This window comes from Zalophus californianus, chromosome 9 (assembly GCF_009762305.2).
Source record: "Zalophus californianus isolate mZalCal1 chromosome 9, mZalCal1.pri.v2, whole genome shotgun sequence".
Lineage (NCBI taxonomy): Eukaryota > Metazoa > Chordata > Mammalia > Carnivora > Otariidae > Zalophus > Zalophus californianus.
Window position 1 is genome coordinate 71,872,318 of NC_045603.1, and position 14,508 is coordinate 71,886,825.

Below are 14,508 nucleotides of genomic sequence, written 5' to 3' on the forward strand. Positions count from 1 at the left end.
TTCTTTTTTTTTCCAAATCTGATCATTCCAGCATAACCTACCTTTGAAAACTATATTTTCTGTCATTTTTTCAGTCTTCTTTTAAGTCCATTTTATTCTATATGCTTTGTAATTTTTGAACTAATTTATCTTAAAATTTATCTTCAAAATATTGAATTTAGATTCATACAGAAAATTATTTCTTTTGCTCCTTCCCACCAACTATGAATCTGGAACCATTCTAAATTATTGGATGAAGTGTGTTGGATCAGGTGAATTCTACAACCAAACCTCAGTGAAGGCTGTCCAAAAGTTCTGAATTCAAAGGGCAAATCTGTGTCACTTCACTCAGTGTCAAAGTCTAGATAGGCATGTTTTTGATGCCACATTCTTAGTGGTAGGTTTATTTCTTGTACGTCCTTACTCTTAGATTGTTGTCCTTAAGGACCCTGGTTTCCTGACAGATTCTTCTATTAGACTCCATCTTGGGCTAGCCCTAGGCTTCACCTTCTGTCCCCAGCTTTGGCCTTGGTTACTTCTCAGGATTGCTGCTTTTGCTTTGTTTTTGTCCTCTTTAGGGTCTTTCTTTTACTATCATCTCAGAAAAGCATTTAAAAAGAAGTATTTTGTAGCTGTGTTTTTAGAGTTTTTCATTTAACAACTGCCAGAAAATGAACTGTCTCTCTATTTTTTTAAAACCTTCCCAAATTTATTTTTATAAATTGAAATAATACATTTCATTGCCTATATAACAAAGGTTTTATTACCTTAAGTAAAACTGTTAATGAGTGATAGCTTTTCTAATCAACTTCTTAATACATTTAACAAGTAGTATTCTTTTTTTTCCCCTAAAGATTTTATGTATTTATTAGAGACAGAGAGAGAGAGCAGGGAGTAGGGGTAGAGGGAGAGGGAGAAGCAGACTCCCCACTGAGCAGGGAGCCTGACATGGGGTGTGGGGGGTGGGGAGGCTCGATCTCAGGACCCTGGGATCATGACCTGAGTGGAAGGCAAGACACCTAACCAACTGAGCTACCCAGGCACCCCAACAAGTAACATTCTTGATGGTACTAATGTCAAGAAAAATAAATAGTAAATCAGAGGCAATATGTTTCACATTTTGAACACCTACTTGCTAAAAATAGATTGATAGCACATTATATGAAGACCCTCCTCCAAAAAAAAGAAAGGCCCTCCTCCAGACTCAAAATGAAGAAAAAAAATTACATCTTTTGAGAATCAAATTCTAAGAAATCTAAAGCCTACTATAGTCTTTGTATTAACTTTATATTTTTCAAAAACACTGATTAAGCTTAAATCTAAATTTAGAAAGTATATCTTCTTTTAGGTTTATAAAGATCTACATTCTCTTAATGATGTTTATGAGTAGTCCTGACCCACTGAATCAGAAGAAGTAATCCTACACCTTGTGCTTCTATAACAAGGAATTATACCATGCTATAATAACTTGTTTATACAGCTTTTTAACTAGACTGTGAGCTTCTTGAAAAGAGAAATTATATTGTGTAAGACTGATGAATCACAGACCTGTACCTCTGAAACAAATAATATATTATATTTAAAAAAAAAAAAGAAGAAGATAGTAGGAAGGGAAAAATGAAGGGCAGGTTATCAGAGGGGGAGACGAACCATGACAGACTATGGACTCTGAGAAACAAACTGAGGGTTCTAGAGGGGAGGGGGGTAGGGGGATGGGTTAGCCTGGTGATGGGTATTAAAGAGGGCACGTACAGTATGGAGCACTGGGTGTTTTATGCAAACAATGAATCATGGAACACTACATCAAAAACTAATGATGTAATGTATGGTGATTAACATAATAAAATAAAATTAAGAAACGAACAAACAAACAAAAACAGAAACCTACCAAAAAAGGAAAAAATATTGTGGTAGGCCCAGAATTTAGCACTGAATTTAGGTACTGAATAAATATCTGATGAATTTAATCTATGAGTGAAAATGTTTAGTAAAATGTAAGAAGTTTATAATTCTGTAGTATGTATCATTTCAGCTTGTCCTTTTTTAACCAGTTCTAAGAAAAAACTGTTATAGTGTTGTAAAAAATATTATAGTATTGTAAGCCAGCCTTAGTAGGACTTCTCTCCAAATGAATTAACTTGTAGTCTAGGTAGACCTTCCTTCCTTTCTTTCTCTCCTGTTTATCATCTAATTCACATGTTTCAGTACACAATGAATGAAGTTTTTATTCTGAAATAAAAAGTGATTTTAAATTGTATTTTACCTGAAACATTGTTAACAAGCTAATATCCAATAAAGAAAATCAATATTTTCAGCATTTAAGATAAATGTTTTCTAGAGGTGAGTTTTAAGTAATTTTCATTTACTTTCTTTAAAACAATGAAGATTATATTGCCAAAGAAATAAATCCCAAACAAATAAAAACTTTGAGAATTTAGAGAGTTTTGAGAGTTTAGAGAGACTATTATATAGGTTGCATCATCTCACATACATTTTTCAGGCTTACATAACTATATATTTTTTTTAAATGTTCAACTGAAAATGGTGTTTAAAATATGAGCCCTAAAAAGCATCCAAATCGGTAAGGGAGAAGTAAACCTTTCACTATTTGCAGATAACACAATACTATATTTACAAAACCCTAAAGATGACAAAAAAACTACTAGAACTGATAAATGAATTCAGTAAAGTCACAGGATACAAAATCAATGTACAGAAATCTGTTGCATTTCTATATACTAATAATGAAGCAGCAGAAAAAGAAATTAAGAAAATAATCTCATTTACAATTGTACCAAAAAGAATAAAATACCAAGAAATAAATTTAACCAAAGAGGTGAAAGACCTGTACTCTGAAAACTATGAAACACTGATGAAAGAAACTGAAAATGCACAAAGAAATGGAAAGACACTCCATGCTTATGGATTGGAAGAGCATATATTGTTAAAATGTTTATGTTACCCAAAGCAATTAGGCTGCATATTTAATGCAATCCCTATGAAAATACCAAAAGCACTTTTCACAGAACTAGAACAAACAATCCTAAAATTTGTATAGAACCACAAAAGACCCTTGAATAGTCAAAGCAATCCTGAAAAAGAAAAACAAAACTGGAGGCATCACAATTCCAGCCTTTAAGTTATATTACAAAGCTGTAGTAAGCAAAACAGTATGGTATTGGCACAAAAACAGACACATGGATCAATGGAACAGAAGAGAAAACCTAGAAATAAACCCATAATTATATGGCCAATTAATTTTTGATAAAAAGGGAAAAAATACACAATGGGAGAAAGACAGTCTCTTCAGCTTTCCCAACTGTAGTGTTGGGAAAACTGGACGGCTGCATGCAAAAGAATGAAATTGGACTACTTTCTTACACCATACACAAAAATAAGTTCAAAATGGTTTAAAGACCTAAATATGAAACCTGAACCCATAACAATCCTAGAAGAGAGCACAGGCAGTAATTTCTCTGACATCAGCTATAGCAAATCCTTTCTAGATGTCTTCTGAGACACGGGAAATAAAAGCAAAAGTAAACTATTGGAACCACACCAAAATAAACAGCTTCTGCACAACAAAGGAAACAATCAAAAAAACTAAAAGGCAACTTATGGAATGGGAGAAGATATTTGTAAATGACATATCTGACAAAGTGTTAGTATGCAAAATACATAAAGAACTTATACAACTCAACACCAAAAAAAAAAAAACAAATAATACAAATAAAACTGGGCAGAAGAGATGAACAGACATATTTCCAAAGAAGACATATAGATGGCCAACAGACACATGAAAAGATGTTCAACATCATCCATCATCAGGGAAATACAAATCAAAACTACAATAAAATATCACTTCACACCTGTCAGAATGACTAAAATCAAAAACACAAGAAATAACAAGTGTTGGAAAGAATGTGGAGAAAAAGGAATCCTTGTTCACAGTTGGTAGAAATACAAACTGGAGCAACCTCTGTTGAAAACAATATAGAGGTCCCTGAAGAAGTTAAAAATAGAAGTACCCTATGATCCAGTAATAGCACTCCTGGCTTTTTACCCTAAAAGCACAAAAACATGATTTCAAAGGGATACATGCACCCCTATGTTTATTGCAACATTATTTATAATACCCAAATTATGGAAGCAGACCAAGTGTCCATCAATAGATGAATGGATAAAGAAGAGGTAGTATATATATAATGGAATATTATTCAGCCATAAAAAAGAACAGAGTCTTGCCATTTGCAAGGATGTGAATAGAACTACGGAGTCAATGCTAAGCAAAATAAGTCAGTCAGAGAAAGACAAATGCCACATTATTTCACTTATATGCAGAATTTAAGAAACAAATCAAACAAGCAATGGAAAAAAAGAGAAAGAGAGGAAAAAAAACATAGAAACCAACTCTTAACTATAGAGAACAAACCAATGGTTACCAGGGGTGGGAATCGGGTGATAGGGATTAAGAGTACATTTATCATGGTTAGTACTGAGTAGTGTATAGAATTGTTGAATCACTATATTGTCCACCTGAAACTAATATAATGCTATATAAAACTATACTAGAATTAAAATTAAAACTTAAAAAAATTAAAAAGAAAATTAAAAAAGAAAAAATATCAGCCCCATGTGCTTCTATTTTTATACGAATCCTTCTGTAGTTATCACCCACTCTAAAGTGGATGAAATTAGAACCCAATCTTCACCGCTTTTCTTCAGGTAACTTTTTATGTCCTATAGGGTATATGAATGTATGAATGTGGGGCCTCGTTGATATTTCAGGTACAAAAAAGTGAAACCAAACTCACTCTGTTCTCCAACAACATTTCCTTTTCATCAGTTCTGCAATTTTCTTTTTTGCTGTAAGAATAAACTTGAAACCATCTCTGCTCTTCCTTTCCCTTTATTCAGGGCTCTCATCCAGGGCTAACATCCAGGGCTCTCCTCCCAACTCCCCTCCCGCAACCCTCAGTTTGTTCTCTACAGTTGAGAGTCTCTTATGGTTTACCTCTCTCTTTTTTTTTATGGTTTACCTCTCTCTTTTTTTTTTAATCTAATCTATCATGAAGACCTGTCGTATTTGTTTGCTTTCATGTCTTCTGGTAATGGTATGCCTCTCTATTTCTACTGCCTCTATCAGGATTAGGCTGTCATTTCCTGCCTTGAAAGGACTACATAATTTTCAATGATCCCTCCTAATTTTAGCACTTTACTGCTAATTGTTTTTTTTAACTCATTACTCTGACCAGATTGTGGATTATTGTACTCAACTAAAACAGTAAAAATCCAGTTAAGTAGTTTTTAGCTCGAGGACAATAGAGATGAAACTGGAACAATCACTTAGTATTATCCACCAAAATAGGTCCATAACCTCCATCTGCTCTGGCTGTACAATTTTTATTACCTTTTCCGCAAATGCTCTTCATTCCAACTTGTCACTCGAGCACATATCTAGGTCATCTTTCACAATTTTGTTAAGTGGTCTTCATACTGCAAAAAATCCCCTTCTCATTGTCCTATCAATCCAAAATTGTATGACATAAAGCATTTCATAAAGTGTTTAGTAGAGTGTCTACACTATAATGCTAAGTAAATAGTATTATTGCCGCTGTTGTTATTATTATTAATTCCAAGACATGTCCCCACTACTCAGCTCACATTTGATAACTCATCCCAACATCTATTTTTTAAAAGATTTTATTTATTTATTTGACAGAGAAACACAGCGAGAGAGGGAACACAAGCAGGGGGAGTGGGAGAGGGAGAAGAAGGCTTCCCGCTGAGCAGGGAGCCCGATTCGGGCTCAACCCCAGGACCCTGGGATCATGACCTGAGCTGAAGGCAGACGCTTAACGACTGAGCCAACCAGGCGCCCCTCATCCCAGCATCTATTAACTCAGAAACATTGAGCACTACACTATTTGGTATTAATTTTTCTCTAATTGTTTTGTATATTTGCACAGTGATTTACTCATATAGGTATTAGCAGACAGGACACTTAGAAGACATTACTAAGTAGTCATCAAGCAGTTTATCGTATGTTTTGATATTTTTTAAATTTTTTATTTAAATTCTAGCTAGTTAACATATAGTGTAATATTGGTTTCAGGAGTAGAACTAGTGATTCATCACTTACATATAACATCCAGGGCTCTTCAGAAGTGCCCTCCTTAATACCCATCACCCATTTAGCCCATCCTCCTCCCAACTCCCCTCCCACAACCCTCAGTTTGTTCTCTACAGTTGAAAGTCTCTTATGGTTTACCTCTCTCTTTTTTTTTTTTTTGGTATTTTTTTAAAATTGAAAAATAATACAGAAAGTTAAAATGGAACCAATATCATTATCAATATCATTATTTTTATTCTTTAAAACACGCATGCACACACACACACACACACACACACACACACTCCAAGTAAACAGCTTACCTTAAGATTGTTCTGAATTCAGCTTCAGAAATGATCCAAGTTGGATACCTACAAATCAATAATTATGAAATTACAGTCAATTAGCTTGAAGATAAAGATGTTTTTACTTTAACTATGCTTTTTAACATTTTTTACAAAAAATTAGTTGCATTTTAACCCTCTACAAGTTTTTGTTTGTTGCTTTGACCACTGCAGTAAAGTTTTAGCATATTTTTAAAATACATTATAAAATCAGTAAACACTGTTAACTTAAAGAGATTTGACTGTTTTTATTGTTTGCAAAGCCTATTGATGGTTCATAGCCCAAATATCCTCTTATTCACCATTACTGAACTGAACTAAAAATTAACATTTTAAATAAAACAGGGTAAGAACTGCTGGACTGGTCCCATTTTATGATACTGAACACTAGACTGGAATTTATTTTAGAGAAGCCTGTATATACACCATATCCATCATACATATAACATGTATGCGTGTGCGTGTATATACCATATATATGTATACATATTGGTAGACGGCACACTAATAGTCATACACATACAAATTTAAGGGAAAAAACAGGTAGATCTAAACATTTCATAGAGGAAGCCAAGTATTGGGGTAAAATCAAGTGGATTAAATTCAACCTAGCTCAGGTTTTAAATAAAGTGATATTTTGGTAATTTTAATAAAAATAATAGCAACAAAAATTGGGTGTTAAGTTTGATAGTTTATAGAATACTTTTCACATTCTTGTTCTGGTCTTCAGTAACCCTCATAGCCATAAATGTGTTCCCTCCTAAATACCATTAGGATAAACTTGGTCTCAACTGACACAGAGGTAATTACATAGAAAGTTTGTCCCATCAAATGCACATTCTGAGAATAGCCTTTCCATTTAAAATACAGACTATGTCATGTTTCCTCATAAACAAAACAGTTGTAAAATCTAGCTATTCATATGCCTGAAGCTAGTCCTTTAGATCTTGCCTCAAACATCCCTCTCCCAGAATGACAGCAGATATTAATCAGATAATGACTCAAATCAATACATACTATATACCATATTAAATGTCATGAAGAAGGCTCATATAGTACTTTGAGTGCAATGGGGATCCTGAATTGATCTGAGGGGATAGAGGAGAGGAATAAAATTTGAACTGAGAGTTATTGGGTAAAGACAGAGCAGAGAGAGTTTCCATTTAGAAGGACGGGCAGGTGCAAGGTGCTAATGCAGGAAGGAGCATGGCACTGTTGAGAAGCAGGAAGAAGGCTGTTCAGGTTAAAACACAGAAATGGAGTGTTGTGTAGGTGTGTGCAAAGTTGGCGAGGTTAGGCAGGGCCATAGCAGGTTAGAGGAAGGTTAGTTTTTATCTTACACGCTACAGGAGGTTACTGCAAGGTTTATGCAGAGGAGTGAGGTAGTTAGATCTTGAAGATGGTAACTCTGGTGAGGAAAGAGAAAGTGGAGGAAGAGTGAATATAGGAATTGAGCAAGGGGTATTTTTCTAGTTCAGGAAAGAAGGATGGTGGCTTTGACTAGAATATTCGCAAAATAAATTGATAAAATTGGTTTGTTTTAATAAGTTTTGGGAGATAGATTATAATCAGTCTCTCTCACTTGATTGTAAGCTACATGAGGGCAGAGACTGCATGTTTTACTGATCATTATATTCTCTGCCACAATACTTTGTACACAGTGGATACTCCAAAAAAATTTTTTTCATGAATGCATGGTAGGAAAAGGAGAAGAGAGTGGAGATATGACTTAGGAAAGTATAACTGTCTAAAGCTCAGAATAGAGATCTTGACTGGATATATAAATTTGGAAGTCATAGGAATATTAGTAACATTGAAGCCATGGGAGTGGATGCAATATCTATGGGGAGAAAATAGCTTAATAATGATAACTGAATTTTTGCAGACTCTATGTATCAATCACTGTTCTGAGCATTTTACATGTTACAATCCAGTTAATCCTTACAATAACCCCATAAAGAGTACTCTGTTTATTATCTCGCTTTAAAGATGAGAAAACCAAGGCACAAAGGAATTATATAATTTTCCCAAATTCACACACCTAGTAAATGGCAGAACTAGGATATGGTAGGCAGAATTCTAAGATGGCCTCCCACATGTCCAACTCCTGGTGTTCACACCTTGTACAATTTCCTCTCCTGTGTGGGGCAGAACTTGTCCCCAAATGCAATGGGGAAAAAATTCCCATGACTTAGTTATTAATAAATTGACTTTGAATTAATCAAAATCAAAAAGGAAATCCTTGTGGGCCTGGCCTAATCAGTTGATCCATTTGAAGGAGATTGGGCCCTCCCTGACAACAGAGATTAAAAGTGTGAGGAGGCCTATACAGAGACCCACATGGTGGAGCACTGGGAGCAGCTTCTAAGTGCTGAGAATAGCCCTTGGCCAATAGCCATCAAGAAAATGGGGAATTCAGTCCTACAACCACAAGTTGAATTCTGCCAACACCAGTGAGCTTAGAAGAGGACCTCAAGCCTCAGATGAGACCTCAGTCCTAGCTGACTTCTCAGGCTTGATTTCAGCCTGTTGAGACCCTGAGCAGAAGACCCAGATGAAATCCATCCAGACTTCTGACCTACAGAACTGTAAAATGCTAAATGAGTATTGTATTGTCTTAAGCCATAAGTTTGTGGTAATTTGTTTTACAGCAATAGGAAACTAATAACACATGATGAAACCTGAGTAGTTGGTTTACATAGCCTGGGCTGCTAAAGTCTGGGCTACATTGCAGAAGGCAGAAGAGGTGGGAAAATGAGAAGAGAGGCTAATAACGACAGAACCCTGAGGAATGTAGACATTTAAGAAATGGGCAGTGGAAAATGAACCAGCAAAGGAGACTGAAGGCAAACAAGCCAGGAAAGTCCAAGAGAGTATGGCATTAGAGAAGCCAAGAGGGATCTGTGGAAGGACAGAGATTGACTGACTTAAGAGTGTACAGTGCCACAGAGTGCAGATCAGATGAGGACTGGAGAACACTTCTTGGATTCAGTAAGATGGAAGAGGGTGATATTGGCTTTCCCCTGGCCAATTAAAACAGCAGAATTGGGATTTTAGAACCTCTTTTGTTTTTTTAATTTAGAACCCCTTTTGTTTTTTTTTTAATGTGATGGGCTGGGGAGAAAAAAATATTTTCCAGACATATTTTTATTATTCAATATTTTCATGCAGAAGCATTATAAACCTCTTCCTCAAGAATTAGACACATTTTGTTAATTACAGCAGGCTTGAAAAGTAAATCAATTAAGATGTTTTGTCACAAAATTGAACTTCAAGGATTAATATTTTTTTAAGTGACAAGGCAATATTGCACCCAAGTAGTATTCTAAAGAATATTTAATCTCATGAGTTGACTAATGAAAAATAGTAGAAAGAGGAGAACACAAAAAGGAGCATTCAATTTCCAAAACTCATTTACTTTATTTATACCACCACTCTAAGGGAAAGTTATTCTTTTCTCCTAAGAAAATATGAAATCAGATGCAGAAGCCAAAATGCAAATATGCATTAAGCAAATCAATAAAGATCCATTTTGACTCTAATAGAGTACAATTGAGAAGACAAAGTGTACACACAGAGATAATTAAATTTATGACTTTTTATGCTGCTATATTCACCCTTTGATATTGTTTTTGGGTTCTCTTGTACCAGTACTTCACTTTGGTGACAAATTTTATGGGCAGCAGGAATAACAATGACAACCCTCCCCTTATCCCATATAAAATAACAAAATAATAAGATTCAAACTACCTTGTTATTCCTATACATGGGGGGATACACTTGTCTCCAGTGGAACCCTCAGGAAAGGAAAGGAGAGTTTATCCAAGGATCTCTGACACATAGCCAACATAGGAACAGGGCCATGTTCAATGGCTCGGCCTGAACTGAGATTTAAATTTTCTATTTTGAATGATACGACAGATGTACAATGGGATAGAGACCCAAGTGCAGGAGTGTAGTTTTAGCGCGTCTTCTGGTGGCTTATATGAAATTCTTCCTCCCTTTTTCTCATCTGAGGCTTTTGTCTCAAATATGGTTGTGAGTTCACCTGTTCCTAACACTTTACTCACACAGATGGCTTAAGAGGCCTGATAACAGTCATTGCTTATATTCCCAAGGTTACCATTTGTTTTGCTGTTCACTTACATTTTAAGGATCTTCAGTTTGTTTCACATCCAACTTATTTTCATGTATTTGGCTCCTACCTTTAGTTTATGAACAAGCCAGCTCTTACTAACAGAGGTAACCTTACTAGTGAGCATATGACTGCTTTCTAGTGTAAGACAAATCTTGATTCATTAATGAGTCACACCATCTTCATAAAGAAAAGCGACTTTTATCATCCTGGCATAAAATTCTTTAAAAAAGAAAATTTCATTTATGTGTGCAATTTAAGGAACAAAACAAATTAGCAAAGAGGAAAAAAAAGAAAGAAAGAGGTAAACCAAGAAACAGACTCTTAACTATAGAGAAAAAACTGATGATTACCAGAGGGAAAGTAGATGGGGGGATGGGTTAAATAGATGATGGGGATTAAGGAGTACATGTATGATGAGCACAGGGTATTACATTAAAGTGTTGAATCAGTACATTGTATACCTGAAGTTAACTAACTGGAATTTAAACAAAAAATGTTAAAAAAAAAAAAAAGTCTACCCATTAGGGTGATCAGTCATTCCAGGAAATAGACCACATCTTCCTAGTCTATGAGTCCTGAACCTCTAACCAAAACAAGAAACTTGAATAGAGTGCTTATTTTCTTTAAAGCCCTTCTCTTTCAATTCATGGAATTTTGAGATGAACCTTAAAATGAGGACTGGCCATTTTTTTTCTCAAAAAACAAAAAAAAAATACCACTCTCTGTGAAAATATAAGACAAAGACGAGTATGAGAAATCTTCTCAAATTTTACTTTATATGTTGGTTATCCTAGAATCATATTGTAGTTTCCCACAGAATTGACAAGCAAATAAATTCTTGGCTGATGTTTCAGAATTTTCATCTCAAACATTCCAAATCCCTAATGGCCCTAAACTTCAAAGCCTAATCACTCAATTGATTTATTATCACTTTTCCCAGTTGGGATGTACAAGCAACAAGTCTTTCCAGTAGTTCCATGTTACACAAACTAGTGAGACAGGTGGCTCCTCATGATCATGTTGTCCAATTCTAACTTCTTATAATTTCCCCCAAACTATGTTTTTCAAATTAGGCTGTATTTACTGCATGTAAATACTCCACACTGGCTTCCAATTACTTCAAATTCTGGTATACTTGAATATGCTGTTTGTTTTAGTGAGCAGAGCTCCTGGTATAAATAAGAGTACAGAACATCTCTTTCATTCATATCCTTGTACTGATAAACTATAGTCCCCAGAGTAGGTAACTTTTTAAGCTTCACAAGACTATGGGTCTACAATAGAATATAAAATATAGACAACACTTTGGTCTGAAGCCTTTTCAGAAGAAAGATATATGATCCAGATTTTAGGGAACCCAGATAAAATTCTAACTTTAAACTCCTTAATATTTGCTCCAAAACCACAATGACTTTAGGGAGATTTAGATTTCCAGTTAAAATGAGTCCTCATAACAATGACAGGAGCAGAAACCAGAACTAGATTGCTTTAAACTAAGCTTGTATCCTGTTCTACTTTGATTTTAGCTCTATTTTGATATCAGTGGAAATGATACTTTTAAAAATCAATTTCTTCTTTTAAAAAGGGATTTCACTTCTGCTCCCATTTTCACTTAACTTAGGGGATCTACTGTATTGGATCCCAAAGTATTTCTTAACTGCTTCACAGTTATTAAGAGAAAAACTTAACTTTCACAACTTGACTCTAAAACACATTATGGGGCGCCAGGGTGGCTCAGTCAGTTAAGTGTCTGCCCTTGACTCAGGTCATGATCCCGGGGTCCTGGCATCCAGCCCCACATCAGGCTCCCTGCTCAGTGGGGAGCCTGCTTCTCCCTCTCCCTCTGCCTGCTACTCACCCTGCTTGTGCACTCTCTCTCTCTCTTTCTCTCTCAAATAAATAAATAAAATCTTAAAAAAAAATAAAACATATTACAAAGAATGTCTTAAGTGATGGCAAACTTCTTGGAGAATGTACTTATAATTGAGGTCCAATCCATAGCTATTGGTATTTAGGACATTGGAAACCTTGACCAAAAATAATAATAATAATAAATTTCTTAAGGGTTGCTATTTTTGTGCTTCATAAATAATTATACCTTCAGGTATATCTACATATCCAAACACTACCAGACAACTAGCTTTTAAATTATAAATCTCCTTGGTGGAATTCTTTTAAGTGGCAGGTGAAAAAAGGTGAGGAGGGTTAAATTTTTATTCATTTTAAAGAATGAGAAGTAATACACAGAAGGAATTAAGTAATTTAAAAGAAACAAATGGGAAATTGTGTATTAAATAGAGTTTCTGAAGGATAAGTTGAATTAATTTGATATATTTTAGTTAATGAACTTAATCTTTACAATAAAAATGATAGCTACTATTGAGAAACAATTATTTACCAAGTTTTTAACATACATTATTATATTAGAAATCTTGCAAAATAGGGATTATTTTCTCATGTGAAAGGTATGGTTTCAACCACTTGCTTTAATGAAAATTGGTACTAATAGAATTCCCCAAGTTCTGATCCAAAGTTGTTTTCAACAAGGAACTGAGTCACTCGCTCTGTCATCAAATAGATGGTTCTAACTATTAAATAGGCTTTTCCTCACTATCACTTTTTAATATCAAAAGAAGGGAAAAGATCAGTTATTAAAAGCTTATTTCCTATAGGAAATATTTTCTAGGTAATGCCAGTAAAATCTGGTGAAAAGGAACAGGTTGTTCTGCCTTAGGGTTTTTTCATTTGTCTTGTTTTGTTTCTAATAAAACCTAAGGAACTGTATGTGTTTAGGCAGGATACTGCAATGAGTTTTCCATTGTTCATTAATAACAGATATTTTGGAAGAAAAAATAAGACTCACCATATTCCAGATCAATACAATCTTTGTTTTTTTTCTATGTGTAGAATTGAGCAAAGTGGGAGTTCAAGTGAGTTAATATTTTAAAAAGGTTGAAAAGGTAGGGGTCAGAAAACTTTATATATAAAGGGCCAGGTGGTAAATACCTTATGCGGGCTGGACCAACAGGTCTCTGTCACAACTATACAATTCTACCATTGGTTGGTGGATTGGGAAAGCAGCCTAGACAATATATAAATGAATGTCTATGGCTGTGTCCCAATAAAACTTTATTTACAAAAACTGTACCTGGACTGGATCTGGCCCAGGGCCTGTGGTTTGTTGACCCTGAAACAGGAGAATAATAAAATATGATCATAACATGGAAATGGTGAAGCCAAGACATTTTCTCATAGTGTGTTAAAAACCTTCTCATTGCTTTGTTCAAATAGTTAGCAGCAACATTCAGGTATAAACATTAGGTTTTAGGCTAGACCTTTAGTCACGGAAAAATAGGCCAACTATTCCTTTAGTTCTTTTGGAATGTCCTCAAATGAAATATTCTCAAATACAAAATTTTTAAGGACTTATAGTAAGCTGTTAAAACCAACAGTATTTTCATCTCCTCTTTACTGTAAAGAATTTCACAATTTGGCATCTTTATAATGATGTGTGCCTTTGAAGGAGAGACTGAGAACATCTGCAGGTAAATTTGAAGTTTCTAATTATATATAATTTTGCCTTACTTACCCTAAAAACTCTCTGAAAGAGATAGTGTTATAAGTCACCTTTTATAGGTCATGAATATGAAGTTTAAGGTGATTTAGTATATTACCAAGGTTATGTAGATATTAAACTATAAGGCCAGGATTTGAACAATGTAGTCCTATACTTAGAGCTACTATGTATGGCTGTGCAATTCATGCACCCCTTAGAACATATAAGGGCATAGATCATATAGATTTATATGTTTATTGTAGAAATTTTCCACAGGTGAAAGTAAATTTTATCTTACAAAATCAGTATTATGACTTTTTTAATGAGAGGATATATATTTTAGAAGCAACCTTTTTTGTAATTCACAATAATGTGCCAT

At 34.6% G+C, this 14,508-nt stretch overlaps 1 protein-coding gene across 3 annotated transcripts in view; it reads right to left on the reverse strand.

Annotated features, from left to right (window-relative positions):
• CNTN1 (contactin 1) overlaps positions 1-14,508 on the reverse strand; it is a 381,883-nt gene that overhangs the window by 286,683 nt on the left and 80,692 nt on the right. For 2 of the 3 annotated variants that reach the window (XM_027593329.2, XM_027593332.2), the window contains exon 2: positions 6,415-6,462. The gene's annotated coding sequence lies outside the window, so the exon portion shown is untranslated. Of the gene's footprint in view, positions 1-6,414; positions 6,463-13,721; positions 13,761-14,508 lie in introns of all 3 variants that reach the window. The other variant, XM_027593330.2, reaches the window with a different exon arrangement.